A 15,783-nucleotide genomic window follows, 5' to 3' on the forward strand; every position below is an offset into this window, starting at 1 on the left:
TGCACATGCACATGCACTTTCAGTTTCATGTAATTATATCATTGGTCTTAACAGCTCAATACCTATAAATGCACCTAATTGCAAAACAATCAATGTCAGCCGGAATAGCTCAGTTGGGAGAGCGTTAGACTGAAGATCTAAAGGCCTCCGGTTCAATCCCGGGTTCCGGCACGGAACAATCCGGCGGCTGGCAGGATATTTTTTGCTACTCACCACTCAGTTTGCAAGATAATCCAAAGAAACTTTTCTCCATAGAATGACTAGATGTAACTATACATGGCATGTCAGATTGCAGAAACAGTGCACATGATACGGGAGAAGAAAACACACATTTACCAGCTCAACGGTGATGTCTTTCTAATGCTCAGCTGTTCGTTAATCTAACTTGGTAACGTTGGCGATGATCCTTTATGATGTCAAGTCAATCACGGATGTTGAAAGATAACGTCGACGAAAGATTGACTGTTTTCTTCTCTTCTTGGAAGAAGAAAACAGGGTGTGTTTTTTTTTTTTTTTTCTTTTAATTTATTAAAGCTAAAATCTTAATGTTAATATGTACACGGACTTTTTCACATAGAAATGAGCGATAAATATTCTTAGAACACGTGTTTGAAACTATACTGGTATCTATAGTTATTTCTAAATTTATTCCTTAGCCATCCATACAATTTTCAACACAAGAAAATAATTTTCTTAATTTGCACATGCACATGCACTTTCAGTTTCATGTAATTATATCATTGGTCTTAACAGCTCAATACCTATAAATGCACCTAATTGCAAAACAATCAATGTCAGCCGGAATAGCTCAGTTGGGAGAGCGTTAGACTGAAGATCTAAAGGCCTCCGGTTCAATCCCGGGTTCCGGCACGGAACAATCCGGCGGCTGGCAGGATATTTTTTGCTACTCACCACTCAGTTTGCAAGATAATCCAAAGAAACTTTTCTCCATAGAATGACTAGATGTAACTATACATGGCATGTCAGATTGCAGAAACAGTGCACATGATACGGGAGAAGAAAACACACATTTACCAGCTCAACGGTGATGTCTTTCTAATGCTCAGCTGTTCGTTAATCTAACTTGGTAACGTTGGCGATGATCCTTTATGATGTCAAGTCAATCACGGATGTTGAAAGATAACGTCGACGAAAGATTGACTGTTTTCTTCTCTTCTTGGAAGAAGAAAACAGGGTGTGTTTTTTTTTTTTTTTTCTTTTAATTTATTAAAGCTAAAATCTTAATGTTAATATGTACACGGACTTTTTCACATAGAAATGAGCGATAAATATTCTTAGAACACGTGTTTGAAACTATACTGGTATCTATAGTTATTTCTAAATTTATTCCTTAGCCATCCATACAATTTTCAACACAAGAAAATAATTTTCTTAATTTGCACATGCACATGCACTTTCAGTTTCATGTAATTATATCATTGGTCTTAACAGCTCAATACCTATAAATGCACCTAATTGCAAAACAATCAATGTCAGCCGGAATAGCTCAGTTGGGAGAGCGTTAGACTGAAGATCTAAAGGCCCCCGGTTCAATCCCGGGTTCCGGCACGGAACAATCCGGCGGCTGGCAGGATATTTTTTGCTACTCACCACTCAGTTTGCAAGATAATCCAAAGAAACTTTTCTCCATAGAATGACTAGATGTAACTATACATGGCATGTCAGATTGCAGAAACAGTGCACATGATACGGGAGAAGAAAACACACATTTACCAGCTCAACGGTGATGTCTTTCTAATGCTCAGCTGTTCGTTAATCTAACTTGGTAACGTTGGCGATGATCCTTTATGATGTCAAGTCAATCACGGATGTTGAAAGATAACGTCGACGAAAGATTGACTGTTTTCTTCTCTTCTTGGAAGAAGAAAACAGGGTGTGTTTTTTTTTTTTTTTCTTTTAATTTATTAAAGCTAAAATCTTAATGTTAATATGTACACGGACTTTTTCACATAGAAATGAGCGATAAATATTCTTAGAACACGTGTTTGAAACTATACTGGTATCTATAGTTATTTCTAAATTTATTCCTTAGCCATCCATACAATTTTCAACACAAGAAAATAATTTTCTTAATTTGCACATGCACATGCACTTTCAGTTTCATGTAATTATATCATTGGTCTTAACAGCTCAATACCTATAAATGCACCTAATTGCAAAACAATCAATGTCAGCCGGAATAGCTCAGTTGGGAGAGCGTTAGACTGAAGATCTAAAGGCCCCCGGTTCAATCCCGGGTTCCGGCACGGAACAATCCGGCGGCTGGCAGGATATTTTTTGCTACTCACCACTCAGTTTGCAAGATAATCCAAAGAAACTTTTCTCCATAGAATGACTAGATGTAACTATACATGGCATGTCAGATTGCAGAAACAGTGCACATGATACGGGAGAAGAAAACACACATTTACCAGCTCAACGGTGATGTCTTTCTAATGCTCAGCTGTTCGTTAATCTAACTTGGTAACGTTGGCGATGATCCTTTATGATGTCAAGTCAATCACGGATGTTGAAAGATAACGTCGACGAAAGATTGACTGTTTTCTTCTCTTCTTGGAAGAAGAAAACAGGGTGTGTTTTTTTTTTTTTTTTCTTTTAATTTATTAAAGCTAAAATCTTAATGTTAATATGTACACGGACTTTTTCACATAGAAATGAGCGATAAATATTCTTAGAACACGTGTTTGAAACTATACTGGTATCTATAGTTATTTCTAAATTTATTCCTTAGCCATCCATACAATTTTCAACACAAGAAAATAATTTTCTTAATTTGCACATGCACATGCACTTTCAGTTTCATGTAATTATATCATTGGTCTTAACAGCTCAATACCTATAAATGCACCTAATTGCAAAACAATCAATGTCAGCCGGAATAGCTCAGTTGGGAGAGCGTTAGACTGAAGATCTAAAGGCCCCCGGTTCAATCCCGGGTTCCGGCACGGAACAATCCGGCGGCTGGCAGGATATTTTTTGCTACTCACCACTCAGTTTGCAAGATAATCCAAAGAAACTTTTCTCCATAGAATGACTAGATGTAACTATACATGGCATGTCAGATTGCAGAAACAGTGCACATGATACGGGAGAAGAAAACACACATTTACCAGCTCAACGGTGATGTCTTTCTAATGCTCAGCTGTTCGTTAATCTAACTTGGTAACGTTGGCGATGATCCTTTATGATGTCAAGTCAATCACGGATGTTGAAAGATAACGTCGACGAAAGATTGACTGTTTTCTTCTCTTCTTGGAAGAAGAAAACAGGGTGTGTTTTTTTTTTTTTTTTCTTTTAATTTATTAAAGCTAAAATCTTAATGTTAATATGTACACGGACTTTTTCACATAGAAATGAGCGATAAATATTCTTAGAACACGTGTTTGAAACTATACTGGTATCTATAGTTATTTCTAAATTTATTCCTTAGCCATCCATACAATTTTCAACACAAGAAAATAATTTTCTTAATTTGCACATGCACATGCACTTTCAGTTTCATGTAATTATATCATTGGTCTTAACAGCTCAATACCTATAAATGCACCTAATTGCAAAACAATCAATGTCAGCCGGAATAGCTCAGTTGGGAGAGCGTTAGACTGAAGATCTAAAACTGGTCACATAATCTATCAAAAAGCATTACATTAATTTCTGGACCTATGGACGGTCTAGCTATGAAAATACGGCTGGTCAAAAGAAAATAGCCCTCAAAACATGTTAAAAATAATCTTGATGTTCTTATTAACCATCTTTGAAGGCTTTATTTGTATGTAGCTTTCTAGAAATGAATTTTATTGCACAATAACTTTCATGTTTTAAAAATTCACCGGGGCCAAAATGCGAAACCAAAGTCATAATTGTGTATTGCTACCTTTGACCTCAGGTAGATAAAAGGTCCGCTGATGTAGGACCTTATGTATTAGGTACCCTTAGTTTTCATACCCAAGACACCGAACATTTATGTTATGTTTGCGTCTTGACTGGGTGAAGAGTAAAATTAAATAGGATTTTCAGGAAATTTAAAAAAAAAAAAGTTAAAATGGCCTGACCGTTTAGGTAATACAATGGTGACCTTATGTATCCTGACCATGTACAGTAATAGAGTGATGACAGTGGAGAAGACGTTACTAAGTTGGAAAACTTGTGTCTAATCCATTTGTCTCTTTTTGGAACAATAAAATATGTTTAAACTAAACTAGTGGCAGATCCAGGGGGCTATTGACTCCCTAATAGTCATGCGACAGTCATGCTTTAGTATTGACCAATATAATCGACCAGTTTTCCCACGGAAGGAGGTTTGGATGGGTAGGGGGGTTGGGGCTTGTCGACCAATTCGTGACCGTAACCTGACCATGCACAGTACTACAATGCTGACCTGAGATAAACTTACCATATTTGTGTTTTGTATAGCTGTCCTAGGGTATAATGACAATGTACAGTATTTTAAAGGTGACCTGAGGTAACCTGACCATACCATGTACAATTATACACCATTTGGTGACCTGAGTTAAACTGAAAATATTAGTATTTTTTTTAAGCTGACACCGGTTAACATGACCATGTACAGCAATACAGAGATGACCTGAGGTAACCTGACCTGCCAGTCATGGTCTCTCAGTAATAAAAATAATTCAACATTTGGTGAAAATACAGAACACATCTATCGGCCGACCCTAGTACTAGAGATAAAGGATACAACAGCTACAGTTAAGTCTGCCTCATATATTGATGTACATATAGAAATTGACAACAAAGGTCGGTTGAAAACAAAACTTTACGACAAAGAGATGAATTCAGCTTTCCAATTGTTATACGATGTTCCCGGTCTTGTATTTCCTAGCATTATTTCTTTGATATAGGGTTGCTGCTCACAAGGAACCTAATAAACCCAGAGTTCCACATGTTAAAGTTGGAGTTCTACATGGTGAAGTTGACATAATCCCTTCGTAATTTTACGGACGCCATCACGAATTGGTTGACAGTTATGAAATATCCGTTTTACAGATGGTATGGAATTTGGATATGATCCTTATGTCGTAACTATAATTCCGTTCCCTTTTGAAAATGTGACCTACCAAATTAGACTTTGTCCCCGGTTTGTCATAGCATGAGCAACACGACAGGTGTCACATGTGAAGTATATAATCTACCAACCCTTCCGAAGAACCGGAGATCACCACCAGTTTTCTATGTTGTATCTTGTTTACTATCATTTGTCTGTTTTTACCTTTCTTCTTACGTTGTCAGTTTATCCTTCGCCTCTCTTTTTTAACATGAACTTGACCATGTATAGTAAATCAGTTTCGACCTAAGGTAACATGAAAATATAAGTGTTTTGTAAAGCTGACCTGGGGTAACATGGCCATGTACAATAATCCGGCGGTGTTTTTTTTTTTGAAACCGTAATAGATACTATGCTAGAGTATATAATTATGTTTAATTAAACTAATTTCTTCATTTAATATGGTGAACTGAGTTTATTTGAGACAAATTGGATGTATTTTGTGTGTTTTGAGGGTGACCTCAGGTAACCCCTGTAATTAAAGAATATTACATACTCTGCTATCATGATAAAAAAAATGTTGCTGATTGACAAGTATTCGTTCACATCCACTTTGTGTTTTTTTGTTTGTTAGATGATTGTATTTCTATTTGTATCAATTTGATGAGTTAAGCCTTTTCGACTGATTTTTATAAGTTTGTTCTAATTCTGCTTTGTAACAACACTGACCAGGTTATAAGGAGGTTGAGCGTTCAGAAACATGTTTAATGTATCTAAAACAAACAAAGTTTTCGGAAAGCCAGTTAAGATTATTGAATAAAGTTAACTATATGAAGTATATTTTGTACAAATAAAGAAGTAGTAATGAACATCCTCAATGTCTGACCCACATTGTCAATTATCATTTATGATAATAGCACTAGAATGGTCATGGTTTAAGAATGAAGTGGAACATCGCAACTGCGTTAAAATGATACTAGTAATCGATTTCCTTGGGCCGTACACATAAAACGTTTCAACTTTACTTACATGACTATCATGTTTCAATTCTTTCTTAAACTTAGAAATAGAGTCGATACTGCGAATTTTTAGATTAAGTTTGTTTCACTCACGTATTGTGGAGGGAATAAACGATTCAGTAGTAAGGGAAAGTCGGCAAAATGGAGAAAAAAAAATTATGACCATTTCGTAACGGATAGTTGGTTGTTCTTTGTACACATGGAGGTACAAGATGGCATAGGTACTATGGTGCATGTTTTTGGTTCATTTTATAAAACATCTGTAATTTTCTTCTCCTTCTTCCTTCAAAAAGAGATTCCCAGCCAACCTCAGAGTATAAAATTTCAGTTTTAGTAAATACTGGTAGACCGGTGACTATTCTTGCAGCCTCTAATTGCGATTTTTTTAATTTATGTGAGTAGCATATTCCACAATTATCCTACACTTCCGTGGCATATTCAAAAATGGGTCGAAAAAAAACTAAGTAAAATTTTTTTTTTTTCTACATTGTTTCATGATAATTGGCATTTAAGTTACGTAAAACATTTAACGTTCATTATCACTGGACTAGTATCTATTTGTTAAGGGGCCAGCTGAAGGACGCCTCCGGGTGCGGGAATTTCTCGCTACATTGAAGACCTGTTGGTGACCCTCTGCTGTTGTTTTTTATTTGGGCGGGTTGTTGTCTCTTTGACACATTCCCCATTTCCATTCTCAATTTTAAGTCTTTCTTTACACTTGTAATAATACTTTCAATATGATTTTGCGTCACTACTAAAATTAACTCCCAGGTGCTTATGAGATGCACTTATAGGTATATTTTTATTATCTAAGGAAAAGTCTGGGGTCTATATTTGAGCAAATCATAATTTCGGTTTTATCAGGGTTAAATGACATAAGCCATTTAGAAGACCAAACATCCTGCTTTTTTTACGTCGCGATCAATAACAGATTCTTCGTCGTTACCAGAATAACTGAATGATGTGTCATCAGCAAATAGCCGACACAGTGATGTAAGGTTATCAGCAATATCATTAAAATATAAGACAAAGAGAAGAGGGCCAAGAATTGTACCATGGGGAACACCAGTTGAAACATTACAAAAGGGTCAAGACGAATTATGCAATTCTGCTCTATGTTTTCTGTCATGTAGATAATCTTGGAACTAATTCAATAAGTTTCCGTTTATTTGCATATAAGGAATCTATGCCAAACTTCTCAAAAGCTTTATAAAAGTCACGGAATACAAATCAATCTATAACTTTTTTCCAAGGAGTTCAGGCGCGGATCCAGCCATTTAAAAAGGGGAGGTCCCAACCCAGAGTAAAAAGGGGGGGTCAACTATATGCTCCCATTCAAATGCATTGATCGTCCAAAAAAAGGGGGGTTCCAACCCCCGGAACCCCCCCCTGGATCCGCCAATTGAGTTTAATATCCAAACTATATATTTCTAATCGTTGATGGACAGTTGAATTATAGGAAGAAATCGTGATTGATATCCATAAATCTATTTATTGGCATGAAACCTAGTCTTGTGTTAAAGCACTTTACTATGTTGATATATACTTTGGTGAACCATTTTTGTCATATATTTTGGGTGAACCATTCTTGCCATATATTTTGGCGAACCATTGTTGCCATATTCTTTGGTGAACCATTGTTGCCATATTATGTGATGATCCAGTGTTGCCATAGTATGTGATAAACCATTGTTGCTATATTCTTTGGTGAACCAGTGTTGCCATACTCTTTAATGAATCATTGTTGCCATATTCTTTGGTGAACCATTGTTGCCATATTCTGTGATGAATCATTGTTGCCATATTCTGTAATGAACCATTGTTGCTATATTCTTTGGTGAACCATTGTTGTCATATACTTTGGTGAAAAATTGTTGCCATATTATTTAGTGAATCATTGTTGCCATATTCTTTGATGAATCATTGTTGTCATATTCTATGATGAACCAGTCTTGTCATATTCTATGATGAACCAGTCTTGCCATATACTTTGGTGAACCAATCAGAGTACACTTGATTTTAAATAGATATAAGAAGATGTGGTGTGAGAGATAATGAGACAAATTTCCATCCAAGTCACAATTTGTAAAAGTAAACCATTATAGGTCACAGTACGGTTTTCAACAAGGAGCCATTGGCTCACGCCGAACAGCAATTATAGAAAGGGCCCCAAAAATTACAAGTGTAGAACCATTCAAACCGGAAAACCAACGGTCTTATCTATATAAAAACGAGAAACGTGGAACACGTATGAACCACATCAGCAAACGACAACTATTGAACATCAGAATCCTTACTTAGGACAGGTGCAAGCGATTGCGGCGGGTTTAAACGTTTTAATAGTACCAAACTCTGTAATGCTAATGCATACTGTCTGAGACATAACATTGCCGGAATAGTATCGGTTGCAGATGTTTTAGATTTTAATAAACATTGAAAAAAGTGAAATAATGGAAGACGAAAAAAATATATAACGTGGCTCCAGGTGTTTTCCTCCATCTTTGATTGTGAAGTAGCAGATAATTTTGGTCTACTGGCTCTTTGATGAAATGTGCAAATTTTTAGAGTAGTATATAATTTAAGACTTTTAATGTAAATATAGAAAATTGTGTGTTTTATCATAATTACGGCTGTAATTTCTCAAAAACATCTTATTTGTGTTTGGTTAACTTTTTTCAACTTTTACCAAATAAGGGGAGATAACTCAGATAAATTTTTATAATAGAAAGTGTTGGGGATTTACCTATTTTAATCTGTACATAGCAAGAAAACAAGTTCGTGGTGACACCATTTTTTTCTTTTTCTTATCTGTAAGCATGTTATAAGAGATTTATTCTCACATTTTAAAATTCTATCAAGGAGTTATCTATTTGATTTCCTATGCCATAATCTATACAAAATCTGACACCTTTGCAAAACCTGTAGCATGGACGGGTCCGGTGACCAATACTTTTTATTAAATTTTTGACAAAAGCATGCTTAAAACTTCATTTTGACAAATTATTAAAAACGATCTATCAATTTTGATTAAGACCCCCTCCGGTTACAATAAGAAATGTGTATACATTGCTTTGTTTACATGTTTGATTTTGATCTGCAATGAAGCATTACTCACAGTTTCACTCTTCCTCAGAGGTGAATCCTGTGGTCACCATCTAACCCTTTTCCCACTGAGGTGGTGCACCATATAGAGTACATGTAATACTATAGTAATTTACCAATAAGTAAATGCCTAAAAATAAGTCATTATAGTTCCAATACAATTTTAAAATATATTAGATTTACTTTAAGACTAAAGGACGTGATAAAATAAAATAAAAACGGATGAAAGTGGTTATACAGTGGGGTTGTGTATTTGACAAATTACGAAATTTACATTCACAAAAGTCACACACCAAAAGAATTTAAAAACATCAAGTTTGACTTTTCAAACTTCTGTCGTTCTTAAAATTGTCTACATGATAAGTGTATCAATACTGTTGAGAATGACAGTACTCAGATAGAGAGCTTAACAGGTTAAAAACAAATAAATTATTTTGTCTGTATGAAGGCTTGTAAGATTTCCGCTGCTGTTTTTGAATAAAAGAGGGACGAAAGATACCAGAGGGACAGTCAAACTTATAAATCGAAAATAAACTGACAATGCAATGGCTAAAAATGAAAACGACAAACAGACAAACAGTAGTACACATGACACAACATAGAAAACTAAAGAATAAGCAACATGAACCCCGCCAAAATCTAGGGGTGATCTCAGGTGCTCCGGAAGGGTAAGCAGATCCTGCTCCACATGTGGCACTCGTCGTGTTGCTCATGATATAAATTTCAGGTAAGTTGTCTAATTCGGTAGGTCACATTCATGAAAGGGAAGGGGATTTTAGTTACGACGTAAGGAACATATCCGATATCATTTGTGAAACGGTTATTCCATAACGGTCAACCAACTTGCGATTGCAAAATTTACGAAGGGATGATTTCAACTTCACCGTTTTGAACTCTTTGTTTAATAGCTTCTTTATGAGCAGCAACCATCTATCAAGAAAATCATGATAGGAAATGCAAGCACGGGAATATCGTATCAATTGGGAGATATATACCCCGTATGCAGGTGCTGCTGGAATGTTGCTACTTAGAAATAGAAAGTTCACAATTGGAAAGCTGAAATCATCTCTTTTGTCGTAAAGTTTTGTTTTCAACCGACCCTCATTGTCAATTTCTAGATGTAAGTCAAAATATGAGGCCGACTTAACTGTATCTGTTGTATTCTTTATCTCTAGTTCGATGGGATAGATGTGTTCAACATAGTCACCAAATTCTTAATTATTTAGTGAAAGAAAATCATCTATATAGCGGAAAGTAGAATTGAAGGATATTGCTTACTTCTTATCTTTCTTCCTAAGAAGTTCCTGTATAAAGTCAGCCTCATAATAATAAAGAAACAAGTCGGCAAGAAGAGGGGAACAATTTGTTCCCATTGGAATGCCGACAGTCTGTTGAAAAACACGTCCTCCGAACGTAACAAATATGTTGTCAATCAAGAAATCAAGCATCTTTATAATGTTAGTTTCAGAGAATTTTTTGTTTGAATCAGATTGATCCTTTACAAAGTAGGATTTATCCCTCCCTCAGTAAGACAAGATACTTTGAATAACTTGATAGGTGCAATTTTGTTACTCGTTGAATCATGTTTATTACTGTGACGTTAAATGAATTATCACTGATGCATGAATTGTGCATTATGATCGATTGTTGTTTCTTAAAGTTCAGTGACAAATATATCATGCATGTTTAAGGAACAAAAAAAACAATAACAATCAATACCGTGAATAGGTAAGATTTTTACTCAGTATGGTTGACCGTGCGATGATTGAGCATCCACCTAAAAAAACTGGCCACGAAATAACTCAAAAGTGGCCCGTTAAAATACCGAAAAATAAATCAAATTTAAAATATGTGTTTTATTCCATTTTCGTCCGTTGAAGCTTTATATTATTTTCGCTGACAATGGTTTTCAGCTAAACTGAAATTTGGCATTTTGGCGGGTATTCAGGTGTATCCGGTTGACCTTATCTTTCATCCAATGAAAAAAGTTCATTGCTCAAGTTGCCTAAACAGTTCAGAATATTGTATTCATGGCTTATTAAAGAACTACATTAATAATAACCGGTTTTATACATGTGTAAAGGTAAGCAAAGGCTACTGAATTATTTTTTAGGAGTTTAAGCCACTGTCAAGCATTGAAAATATTTTCCCGTCGGACACCTGTCAACGTATTATTGTGTAACAGGTGTGTTGTTATAAAGGTGACGATCGAAGTGGTGCATGTAAATATGTGTAAATATTTATACATGTGTTACAGGTGTAAATACAATTATGTTGGTGTATGTTTGTTATTTGACCTATAACATGTGGTAAAATTGAAAATGCGAGAGTTTAAGAAGATAAACATCATGATCAGGTCAAAGGAGGCCTTGGATTGATGTCAGTATGATCTCGGACTACAGTGGCGCATCTAGAGGGGGTGGGGTTCTAGTCCAAATAATTATGAGTCTGGCAAGGCTATTTTAAAAAAATTTCTGGGACGCCTTCCGACGCCTTCCTACGCATTTGTAGGAAGGCGTCACAGAAAAAAATTTAAAATAGCCTTGCCAGACGCAAGGACGTATATATATTAGTTATGTTAGTTATACGTCCTTGCCAGACGTCATAATTATCATGATTATGTTTAGTCCAAATAATTATGACGTCTTGAAGGCTTACTTCTTTGAAGTAAGGCGTCAAAGAAAAAAATTATAATAGCCTTTCAAGATGTCATAATTATTTGGACTAGTGGGGTTCCAGTGGTTGGACCCCCCAATTTTTGGGACGAACAATGCATTCAAATGCTGTGGGTCTTTTCACCACCAATCACCACCGAACACCACCGAACAAATTGAAATACCATCTTACACACCTAAATATATACACCTAATCTCTTTTTATTCCATTAATGTTCATGCCATTCTGGATAAGTTCTTAAATTACACAACTTTTTCATCCAGATGTATCTGGGACCCTGTTTAAACAATGTACCATGCATGATACTTTTTAATGAAACCTGTTTAAACTATTGTAAATACTTCAAACAAAATATTTTTTTACTTCAATTTTAATTTCCAAAAAGTGGCCTGGATCATAATCTATCAAAGTTTCCTACCGATCGCTTTCTAAAGTTTTTCCTCCCTCAGCTCACTACTGATGACCTCTTATAATTTTTCCGAAGCCTCACGGACCAAACAGGAAGTTGTATAAATGACTGTTTTTCCCCGGATTGAACTAAATAGCGATAAGGTGTATTGTTTTCATCTCTATCTACTTAGAATAAATATGTTCAATATGTTTCAATATTGCATCCGTATCAACCCATTTGAGAACAATTTATTTCTAATTATTGAAAAGTAAATACCATAAGATACATACATGTATATATATACAGGTACAATGAAATACAGACAATGTAAATCCGGAAAATTATGATGGAATCTGAAGTGTTTTTTATTTTTAAATTTGATTCTCAACATTTAAAAAAAAAACCATCACTAATGACTTAAAAATGTGAAAAACATGAGAATAGGTCAAAAATTTATGTTATTTGATGGATTTTATTATTGTATTGTGTATCATTACTGTTTTTCTTAAGGGATTTAAAAAAGTGGTCTTTTTGGGTGTTTGGTGGTGAAAAGACTGACCCATTGAAATGGGGACATATAGTTGGACTCCCCCCCCCCCTCCCTTACGCCAACATAAAAAAAGTCAATTATTGCTCTGGTTAAAGGGTTGAAACCTATGTTCATGCAGTCAAATTGGAAACATACTTTTTTTTATGAATGAGTACTGTAACAACAGTCATAACAGTTGAGCAATGTATTCTATTTTAAAAAATTGAAGTTGACAGGTTGGGAACAACCTTCCAAATGTGGAATATCCCTTACACAAGCAGTGTTCCAGCTAGGTTTTCAAAAGGGCAGGGTGCCAATCCTGAAAAAGGGCATTTAACGCGCGATATGATAATATGAAAAGGGCATATTTTAATAAAAGATGTTAATCAAACATTTGTGTTTATTCGTTGAATCACAGGTTATACAAGAACAACATCTTTAGCCCATATAGAACTCTATCTTTCTACTTTTAAGGCTGAAAAACTTGTCAAGCAGCTTGTCACACAAGTTTTTTTATCATTGCTTGGCACAGTTGAACTTTATATGCAGTATGTTTTGAAAGGAGATCTGTTTCATACTGTTTCTATGGTCTACCACATTTTACCAGTTTCACCTTTCTACCCCTGCTGTGCTTGATGGCAATACATGTACAGCACAAAACAGCTGTGCTCTGCCTCAGTAAATTCACAATTTTAGGATATAAAGCAACAGTGAAAAATAGTATCAAAAATAAAGAATACAGAAAAAGATGACCAAGGCACCCTACCAACACTGCTACTAAGACCCTCTTTAACTTTTCCCATAACTCAAAATAAATACCTAAACATATATATTCTTAAGCAAGAAGTATGGAGACACATTTTAGAATATGTAAATGGGTTACTCAATGCTAGGAAAAAAATCAGATTGAGTTATCTTTCTTTATTCGGGTGTGCTCCTTCTTTGGAGGATTATAAACAGTACGTAAATATGATGTAAATATGATCACAATATGGCGGCCGATTTTGTTATTTTCGTATCAAAAATGAAGGCAGTCAATGACAAATACGTCTGAATTTTCTGTTTATTTTACAGAAAACAAGTAAAACAATGTCTTCAACGAGTTTATAATGGTTTTCCAACTTTCTGTCATTACGTTTCTTCCATGAAACTACGGTAAACATCGCAAATTGTGCCCAAGTTGTTGTATGCACATTTCTTCAAAGATAATTGCCGACTGACCGATTCTATTTGAACGAATTAATGTTGATGATCATTAATGACCCATATCCGATAAACGGATTACCTATAACAACAGATTATGACACCAGTTGTAACCATTGATTAGCTTGGGGTGGTAAACAAAGTCATAATCTTTTCCCCAGGTAAAATTTAGTAATTAGCGTATCATATCAATACGCAAATTAATATGCAATCGATCTTCAAAAAAGGCAGGGCGCCCTGGAAACTGTAAAAAGGGCACAGGGCGCCACTCGGAAAAGGGCGGGCGCCGCGCCCTCTGAAAACGGCCTAGCTGGAACACTGACAAGGGGCTATAGTTTGCTGTTGTAGAAAATAAAAACGTAAAACGTAAAAGGGGAAAATTCATTATATTTGAAACAACTTTTCTAAAAGAGGATTCTTCATATTTTCAATAATCAAATTATAGTCTCCTCCCGGACTAAAACCCTGGACCTCTTGTATAACAAGGCAGTGTTTTAACTGGCTGAGCTAAAGAAAATTCTCTGAAATACTTTTCTTGCACAATCGCTTAAGGTTGGCTAAGAACGTGTAATGAGGAAATCAATCCTGTCACAGGTCCCCCATTTCAAGAGCCATCATTCCAAATTATGCCTTCAGTCATGACAGTGTATTTTCCAAATTTACTCTTGTGTTTTTACAATGTACATGTAGTCTTTAAATGTGTTTAAAATATTATACATGTACATGTATAATATATTGCCAGGGGGACTGACAGTTTTATTGATAGAAATTGGTTTAAAAACATATCAAATAATTAAATTCAGACTATACAATTGAAATGGAGTAAAATTAATTTCTAATCTCTATTTACAAAGCAATCCATTGAAAAAGATTTATCTGTAAATCCTAAAAACAAATACCTATGGGCAAATAGTATGTTGAAGATTACCTAGTAATTTGTTAAATATATATATATGTGGTGGTGTTTAACGACCTTGACTGGCTATACAGCCCTCGCACGGTCGGATTGTTAAATATGATATACAAAAACCACATTTATAAGTGTTCTGAAGCCTGCTAAGTTGGAATGGTAAATATTACCCTCAAAAGCTGAAAACTGGAGTCAAATGATTTGTCTTGGAGTCAATCAAATATGAATTTGAATTTTTTAATTATAATCTTCATGGACATAACAAATTAAACATGTTGGTGACAAAATTGTTGCATGTTTATAATATATTATCATAGGCAGATCCAGGGGGGGGGGCCCTCGGGGGCCCGGGCCCCCCCTTTCGTGGGAAAAATTTGGTTGATTATATAGGGAATCACTGAAGCATGACTGGAGCGGCCCCCCCCCCCCCCCCTTAGGTCAGTCAGCGGGCCCCCCCTTATGAAAAGTTCTGGATCCGCCACTGATTATTACTGTTGATAAATGTACACAAAATGATGTATAATGTATATGCACCCTTTATTATCTAATCATTTGATCTAAAAGAATTTCATTACATTGTATAAAGTCAATTAAAGTGTCTGAAACCATCACTACACTGTGAATAGAAAAAAACCACATTCTGTGAATTCAATTTGATTTCTACCGAATTCATTGATCATCTTGTTGCAAGGATGTAAATGTTTATATACATAGATATAGGAAGATGTGGTATGAGTGCCAATGAGACAACTCTGCATCCAAGTAACAATGTATAAAAGTAAACCATTATAGGTCAATGTACGGCCTTCAACAAGGAGCCTTGGCTGACACCGAACAGCAAGCTACATAAAGGGCCCAAAAAACTACCAGTGTAAAACCATTCAAACAGGAAAACCAACAGTCTATTCTATCATTGTCTATATAAAA

General features: G+C 35.4%; 1 protein-coding gene and 5 non-coding genes across 9 annotated transcripts in view; all 6 read left to right on the forward strand.

The window, feature by feature from the left end:
• The first annotated feature begins 98 nt into the window (after window positions 1–98).
• On the forward strand, window positions 99–171 carry Trnaf-gaa (transfer RNA phenylalanine (anticodon GAA)). Its single transcript has one exon. It is a non-coding gene; the product is annotated as a tRNA-Phe (tRNA).
• Window positions 172–797: 626 nt separating this feature from the next.
• Window positions 798–870, forward strand: Trnaf-gaa (transfer RNA phenylalanine (anticodon GAA)). The gene has a single exon. It is a non-coding gene; the product is annotated as a tRNA-Phe (tRNA).
• Window positions 871–1,496: 626 nt separating this feature from the next.
• On the forward strand, window positions 1,497–1,569 carry Trnaf-gaa (transfer RNA phenylalanine (anticodon GAA)). The gene has a single exon. It is a non-coding gene; the product is annotated as a tRNA-Phe (tRNA).
• Window positions 1,570–2,194: 625 nt separating this feature from the next.
• Trnaf-gaa (transfer RNA phenylalanine (anticodon GAA)) lies at window positions 2,195–2,267 on the forward strand. The gene has a single exon. It is a non-coding gene; the product is annotated as a tRNA-Phe (tRNA).
• Window positions 2,268–2,893: 626 nt separating this feature from the next.
• Window positions 2,894–2,966, forward strand: Trnaf-gaa (transfer RNA phenylalanine (anticodon GAA)). The gene has a single exon. It is a non-coding gene; the product is annotated as a tRNA-Phe (tRNA).
• Window positions 2,967–11,110: 8,144 nt separating this feature from the next.
• Window positions 11,111–15,783, forward strand: part of LOC139491756 (uncharacterized) — a 60,546-nt gene continuing 55,873 nt past the window's right edge. For all 4 annotated transcript variants that reach the window (XM_071279592.1, XM_071279597.1, XM_071279596.1 and 1 more), the window contains exon 1: window positions 11,111–11,230. The gene's annotated coding sequence lies outside the window, so the exon portion shown is untranslated. The remainder of the gene's footprint in view (window positions 11,231–15,783) is intronic.

Source organism: Mytilus edulis, chromosome 10 (assembly GCF_963676685.1).
Source record: "Mytilus edulis chromosome 10, xbMytEdul2.2, whole genome shotgun sequence".
Lineage (NCBI taxonomy): Eukaryota > Metazoa > Mollusca > Bivalvia > Mytilida > Mytilidae > Mytilus > Mytilus edulis.